This window comes from Chenopodium quinoa, unplaced genomic scaffold (genome assembly GCF_001683475.1).
Source record: "Chenopodium quinoa cultivar QQ74 unplaced genomic scaffold, ASM168347v1, whole genome shotgun sequence".
Taxonomy (NCBI): Eukaryota; Viridiplantae; Streptophyta; class Magnoliopsida; order Caryophyllales; family Amaranthaceae; genus Chenopodium; species Chenopodium quinoa.
Genome location: NW_018742287.1, coordinates 2,121,384 through 2,129,419, shown reverse-complemented (window position 1 = coordinate 2,129,419; position 8,036 = coordinate 2,121,384). Strand labels below are relative to the sequence as shown.

At 48.7% G+C, this 8,036-nt stretch overlaps 1 long non-coding RNA gene across 1 annotated transcript; it reads left to right on the top strand.

Moving 5' to 3' along the window:
- Positions 1-2,821: 2,821 nt before the first annotated feature.
- On the top strand, positions 2,822-6,457 carry LOC110685284. The gene is made up of 3 exons (XR_002503979.1): positions 2,822-5,451; positions 5,536-5,833; positions 5,947-6,457. It is a non-coding gene; the product is annotated as an uncharacterized LOC110685284 (long non-coding RNA).
- The last annotated feature ends 1,579 nt before the right edge of the window (positions 6,458-8,036 follow it).

Below are 8,036 nucleotides of genomic sequence, written 5' to 3'. Positions count from 1 at the left end.
AAAGTCCCCCACTTTTAGGGGTCGTTTGTGTACTCCTCTGTTGTAGGCTCTCGTCATTCTCAGACGGTATATCTCATGATGCAAGGCGGGATTGCCCCTGCGCTCCGGGAGTGAATCCAATGCTAGACGCATGGCCTCCCAATTTGCCTTTTCATCATAGAGCCTGATTCGAATTGTTGGCTCATAAAGTTCAATAGGCAGGACAGCTTAAGTGTCGTATGTCATGAGAAACGGGGTTTCACCGGTTGCCCCTTTTTCAGTTGTTCTAATGGCCCATAGGACATGAGGCAACTCATCTGCCCATAAACGGCCAGCCCTTTCAATTTCTTTTTAATGCCGTTTGAGATGAGCTTGTTGAAGGCTTCAACTTGGCCGTTTGGTTGGGGACGTCCGACTGATGCAAAACAATGTGAGATCCCTTGATCTCCCAACCAGCTCTTGAGGGTACGCGTTTCAAACTGAGGGCCATTGTCAAAGACCATAGTTATAGGTATCCCAAACCGGGTGATGATGTTTCTCCAGATGAAAGAGATGACATCCCTTGTCTTAATGCCCTTGACCGCCTCTTCCTTAACCCATTTGGTGAAGTAATCTATAGCCACCAAGATATACCTCCGTCCGCCTGTAGCAGGCATATATGGACCCAGGATGTCTATGCCCCATTTTGCAAATGTTACTGGGCTGTAGACAGCCGTCAAATCAGTAGCCGGACGGCGTATGAGCTGGCCGAATCTTTGACACTTATCGCACTTCTTCACCATTTCCATGGCGTCTACCTCAAAAGTGGGCCAAAAGTAGCCTTGCTGCCTAGCCCTTTTTGCTAGAGTTCTGCCGCCTATATGCGATGCACAAAAGCCCGAGTGCAGATCCTCTAGAACCTCTTTCCCTTTTTCCTCCTTTCAGGGGTAACACATTTTAGCAGCGGCTGAAGGTATCCCTTCCTGACGAGTTCTCCCTTGTAGATCTCAAAACTTGAGGCTCGCTTTTTCAATGCAGCCGCTTCTGAAGGGGCGTCCGACAAAGTGTCGTCTGCCAAATAAGCCCGGATGGCATCCATCCAGGTACAACTTCGGTCAAGAACTCCAATGGGATCATGTTCAATGCTTCTTTTTTCCATGACTTCCCAAAAGACTGACATAGGCGCATCACAAGAGGCGGATGATGACAACTTAGATAGTGCATCCGCCTGGTTATTTTCTAACCTGGGCACCTAACTTAGATGAAATTCGTCAAGTGTCCCGACCTCGTCTTTGACCCCCTGCAGATATTTGATCATAGCCGGATGGGTGGCCTCGTAGTCACCATGGTATTGGCTAACGATCAACTGGGAAACGGAGCAGGCGTCAACTTTCTTTGCCCCTGCCGCCTTACATATGCGTATACTGGCTAGCAGGGCCTCATACTCCGCCTCATTAATCGAGGCTTGGAACTTGAACCGTAGAGCGTATTCATATTTGTCCCCTTCCGGAGACTTGCAAATTACGCCTGCACCACAGCCGTTCATAGTAGAGCTCCTGTCTACATACACCTTCCAGACCTGATCAACATTGTCTGGCTGAGCCGACCTTATTATATCTACAATGAAATAGGCGAACGCCTGACCCTTCACTGCTTTTCTTGGTTCGAAGGTTATTTCCAGACTTTGCATTTCAATAGCCCATTTGAGCATTCTGTCGGATGACTCCAACGTTATCATTGGCCTCTTGAGGGGTTGGTCTGTTTAAACCACCACTGGATGTACCAAGAAGTATGGTTTTAACTTCTTGATTGCCATGAATAGAGCAAGGCCAAAATTTTCAACCAAGGGGTACAACAGCTCAGCATTTCGAAGAACATGGCTAATGAAATAGAACGGCACTGAGGGCATGATCTGAGACGGCCAAGTACATATAGAGAACCTCTCCTACTAGAGGGCTGACCAGTCGTGGCAATGAGTGGAGGTGATCTTTGAATTTCTGGAATGTCGCCTCAGCATTTTCCCCCCATTCGAATCTAGTCTTCTTTTTTATTGCCTGGAAGAAGTAGAGGCACTTGTTGCCTGAACGGCTGAGGAATCTTCCCAATGCCGCCAGACACCCGGTAAGGTTTTGGACTTCCTTGACAGTGCGGGGTGACTTCATGTCAATTACCCCCTGTACCTTTTTTGGGTTGGCCTCTATCCCCCTTTGATCAATCAAAAATCCGAGAAACTTCCCAGACTCAACACCAAAGACACACTTTTTGGGATTAAGCATGACCTTATGCCGCCTGAGGGTGGTGAAGGTTTCTCGGAGGTCAGCTAGGTGATCCGTCTGTAGCTTAGATTTGACTATCATGTCATCAATGTACGCCTCCACATTCCTTCCAATTTGATTAATGAAGACTGTATTAATCATTAGCTGGAAGGTAGCAGGCGCATTTTTCAGCCCAAACGGCATCACCGTATAACAGAATAACCCTTGATCAGTGATGAATGCCGTCTTCTCTTGATCTTTTTTTCACAAGGGTATCTGATGGAAACCTGAATAGGCATCCATGAAGCTCATCAAGGCATGACCGGCTGTAGACTCGACCAGACTGTCGATCTTTGGAAGTGGATAGCTATCCTTTGGACATGCCTTGTTCATATCTGTGTAATCAACACACATCTACCAGGTACCATTCGACTTTTTAACAAGAACAACGTTTGCTACCCAGTCCGGGTAGTAGCATTGCAGAATGAACCCGGCATCCTACAGCTCCTTGACCTCGGCGGCTGCCGCCTGAGATCTTTCCTCGTCGTGGTTCCTTTTCTTTTGCCTAACCGGCTTCTTTTTTGGATCCACGGCGAGTTTGTGGACAACAAGATTCGGGCTGACGCCTGGCATCTCTTCCACTTCTAAGGCAAAAATGTCTTTGAATTCTTTCAGCAGTTGGTGCAAATCTGCGCCCAACTTGGCAAAAGCAACCGTCCCCACTTTAACGGTTCGTTCCGGACGGCTGTTATTTAAAACAATGTCATTATTTTCACCAGCCAGCTGGGGACGGAAATCGTCTGACCGTTCCCCGATCAATGATTGCTATTGCTTCTCTTTTTTTACGGCCACCAAGTGGTCCGCCTTTCTCTTTTTGTCGGCTGCTTTGGGAGCAGGCGCGACTTCTGTTTCGGGGTTTTTGGAGTCCCTCGGGAGAGTTACAATTCCAAGAATGCGCGTCGACCGTCTGTACCTGCAAAATCACAGAAACTACGGTTGGGTTGAGTTCCGCCTCCGACGATCAAGTTAGAACGTTTCCGGAAGTATAAAAGTGCGGAATGTAAAGGGTTTTTCTCCCGGATTCCGAGAGAATTCTGTAATTAATATTGCTCGGGTTTTTTGTGTGTATTTATGAATGTGTAATAAATGAGGATTTACCTCTATTTATAGTGGAAGGAGATCAATTCCCCTTTTAGGGTTAAAGTGCCACGTGTCAGTAGAGGATTGGATCCCCTAGGATCTCTCTGAGGCTGACACGTGTCAGCATGCTATTGGACCACGCAGATAGAGTATTTTTACCCTAAACATTTTCCCCTCACAAGTGTGACGTGGCTTGCCACGTGGCACATATGACATGTGTCACGCTTTGAGAAGGAGACGTTTCGTCTCCTTCTCTCTCGTTTTTTTTTATTTTTTATTTTTGGAATTTGAAGTGGGGAGGTGACGGTTCGCCATCTGGGTTCTTCTTCTATAAGTAGAAACCCCCCCCCCCCCTCATTTTCAACACTTTACATATTTTCAAAAAACTTCCTACGAAAAGAGCTCTAAGACCGGCTGCTTTTATTTGCAAAAACTTCCTCTTTCACTCATCCGCCTTCCGTTTGAGTGCTCTTTGCCCAATACAAACTTCAAACAGCCTGAGGACCCTTTGACCTTTCCCTAGCTTCCAATACACCCACAGCCGGTCACAACCGTCTGGGGTATCTTCCAGCAAATTTCCAGAAAAACGCCTGGGTCTTTAGTAAAATTCAGCTGCTCTTCAAGGGGGTACATCCGGCCTACCGTCTGGGGTATCATCAAGCAACAAAAAGGATTTCCGACTGATGATTCAAGGAGTCAACCGTCTTCAGATTTTTTACAACTTCAAGGTACTGTCTCTACCCCTTGCAACGTTTTTGCGTTTTTCCGGTTGTATAGCTTGTAAAGAATATGGACTCACCCAACTCACACACGGCACGGCCTAGGACAGTTGTCAGCCGGTCACCAGATACGGTTGAGTCTAGGACTGGGGATGCCGTATGGGGGTGTTTGGACCACCCTTACTCTTTTGCAAACCCGACCGTCTCTGTTCATGTGCAGGACAAAATGGCTCGGACGAGACGGACGACTGTAGACCCCAAATATTAGTCAGACGGATCAGCCGAAGCTCCGGCTGACTTTGTACCTTATGACCAGCCGAGCGTACTTAGCACGCCCGGAGATGATATCTTAGACGATTCCGAGGACATAGGCGGCGAAGAGACCGTCGAGCAATTAGACTCCACAGAGTCTACTATGGAACCGGATGCACCCCAAGAGGATGAGGAGACATATAAATGGTCCTCTATCAACAATCCAACAGAGGCGCACATGACCGCCTCGGATGTGGTCACTCTAAATGCCACCTTTCCCGTATTTTTGAAAAAGCGCCCGGTTTGGGCAGGATGGGAGATTGTGGTACCGCCTGTAGAGGCAACCGTCGTCTGGGATGACGACCTTGATCATGCCGATGATTATTTCGGCTGCTATGAGGCGGCTTTCAAAGCCGGCCTCCGGTTCCCCCTCCAATAAAAGCCATTCTAAGGGGTTACGACCTTGGCGTTTGACAGCTAGCACCTAACTCTTGGGTGAATATACTAGGATATATAGCCGCCTGTGAGATGCAGGACATAATGCCTAGCTGGGAGGCGTTTGCACATATGCACTACCTCTGCCGTGCCCCAGGCGGCTGGAATGCGTGGTATACATTGACCATGCATCCGGAATTCATGATGACGCTTGACCAGCCGTCAAAGTGGGGCAGCTGGAAGAGAAAGTTTTACATGGTTTCTTCCTCATCGCTGCAACTAAACCACCGGTTGCGTCGCTACAATACACACCCGGCTCTCCTTGGAAAGAAGTGCGCCCTTCCTAGAGTGCCGGAAGAGGCTTGGACAGAAATAATGGAGACGGGTCTCTTCATAAAGACCTCCTTGCCTTTGGATGATGGGACAGAAGTCATTGTCCCCAAGAAGTGGGTCCCTTATCCAAACTGGCTAAAGGACGAGGCGTTCCTTTCCGCCTGTGGCCTAAGCGCAATGTGGAGCAGACGTATGTTGATTGTTAACCAGCACTTTAAGCCATCTGTATAATACTTGAATGGGTTTTGACTTTTTGATTTTTATTCCTTGCAGAGAAAGGATTGGCTAAATCTGCTGCAGAGATCCGGAAGGATCAATTGGAGAAAAAGAGGGCCTAACTGGCGGCCAAAGATGATGGGGTAAGCACCGGCTGAGCTCTTTTACCGTTTGTATGGTTTGAAGCTAATTTTTATATTAACTGGCTGTTTGGTTTTCTTTTTCAGATAGGGAGCAAGAATGATCCTTGTTCTTTAAGACAGATGCTGATGAGACTGGGAGAGGAGCCCTCCCAGCCTACTTCCAAATTGAGAAGGGTTCCGGCTGCCTCTACCTCTACCGGAAGGTCGCCTGTGCCTGAGAGGCCCACCTCAGCGGGGAAAAGCCCGAAAGACCTTACCCTTAGCTCAGGGCCGGCTGAGGTTGAAACGAGGTAGCCCGAAATTCCCTCTAGTCGGGTGCTTGCTGTAGCGTCCGGCTCCAATGCGGCTGGGGGTGGGATGACCCCTCAGCTTGAAAATCAAGGTACGGCTCTCACATTTGATCCCAAGTTACCCAATCAGTGGATTCTTTAAGTAGCCGGTAGAATGTAGGTGCCGCCTATGCTTAGTACTTAACCAATAAATCTATTGATGCAGATGCCTTTTCTCGTTAGCCTGACCTCCAAAGTTATTCCAAGAGGATGCTGAGGACCCTCACCCGGTCCGAGAAGGAGGCGGTGCTGGGCGTGCACCAAGTCAACATAGACCGCATCAACTCACTGCTCGCTGAGATAATTGACCGGTTGGGGTGCTTTTGTGCCAGTTTATTCTGTTGCAGGTTGTAGCGTAATAGAAAGGTTGTCAGGCTTCTTGGACGGCTGTCCATTGTTTGTTTTGGGGATACCCTTGGACTTCAGCATATAGGACTTCAAAGCCCCCTCATCCGCCAGATGGTCCAATAACTTCCTGAGGCTATAGCAGCCATTGGTGTCATGGCCTATGTCCTCATGGAAATGACAGTACTTGCTCTTGTCTCGGCTTTTGATGGGACTTTTCATAGCAGTCGGTTTTTCAATGGTCAACCGGTCTTCGATATCCATGAGGATGGAGGAGCAGTCCTTGTTGAACTCGTACTTGGAGACGTATGGCTTCAACTCTCTCTTTTTCTTCTGGGACGGTTGACCAGAATGGTCCTCCACCCAGACTTCTTTTCTTTTCTTGCTTTTCTTTTTTAGCCGGCTGAGCTAACTGGCTCTCCTTTTTGTCGGACTTTTTAGGGTCCGACGGTTGCTTGATGGCACAAAGCTCCGTCGCCTGTATGTAGGTTTCGTCTTCCATCAATGCCTCTTGGAGGGTAGCAACCCTCTTTCTGACAAGGTCGAACTTAAAGGTTGACCCGTCCTTCAGACCCTTGAAGAAGTCTGTGTAGGCAACTTTGTCAAACAGCCCTTGAATCTGAATTCTCATCAGATTGAACCGCCTGACATAGGACCTTAGTCCTTCTCTATCTCCCTGCGAAATAGCCCCCAAGTCGAGACTTGTCTTTTTAGCAGGGATGTTCATAGAAAAGTTGGACGCAAACAGGTATGCAAGCGTCTTGAAGTTGTTGATGCACCCGGCTGGCAGATTGCCAAACCATTGTTGGGCTATGCCCTTCAGTGTTGTCGGGAGCATCGGCACCAGGCGGCGTCATCCCACCCCTGTAAGTACATGAGGTTGGTGTAAGCCATTAGGTGATATTCCGGGTTGGTGTTACCGTCATAGGTACTGACCAACACGTTCTTAACCTTGGCCAGCCGAGCCGCCTCGTTTATCTCCCTGGAAAATGCCGACAGCTGTTCCCCAAGGTTTAGCAGCCGGAGCTGACAGTCCATTGGCTGGACATTTTGTGTCGCCTGACCCCGAAAGAGTGTCGGCTGCATGTATGGTGATCCATACGGCATGTATGGCTGTTGGGGCACATACGGAGCCGACTGGATAATCTGAGGGCCAGTGCGTGCGGACATGCCGCGTGACTGATCTCTCGGTTTGTTTCCGAATACTTCATTGAAGTATTCCAGAAACTGTCAGGGTAAGTCGACGTTGAGGCCGATTTAGACAATAGTTGACTTCTATTCTGCTGGATTAACATCCGGGCATCTGAGTAAATCCTTTTTGATCCATCCGGCTGAACTTGCCGGATGGCCTTCCTTTGCCCTGATTCAGGGAAACGAAGTTTGGATAGGTCAATCATGGGCCCATCCGCCCCTTTTGGTTTAGGGTGTGGAGTAGGCACACGATCTTTCACATGCTTCTTCCCGGAGGGAGAAGGTTTCTTGGCCGACTGACCCTTATTGGTGCCAGTTGACTTGTTTATTAGGTCCTTGATCTCCCCTTTGAAACTCGTCATGAATTTTATGAGTTCGTCTCTAGAACCGCCTGGGGTCGCCCAGCCGGCTTGACGGTTGTGCTGCTAGGACCAGCTTTGTCTTTGTCCTGTTCCCTTGTTTCTTTGGAACGGGTGTGTCTCATTCTGAATGACTCGTCTGGGGCCACGTAGGTGTCGACTTCAAAGTCGTCACCACTATCTTGGTCCGTGTGGACCTCAGTTTCGGCCATAGGCCGTTTGTCTTCAACAGGCGGTACAAACTCTGATGCCATCTAGGAAGTACTCTCCCCACAGATGACGCCAAATGTTTCGAGGTTTTTGGTGTCCCTCGGGAGAGTTACAATTCCAAGAATGCGCGGCGACCGTCTATGCCGGCAAA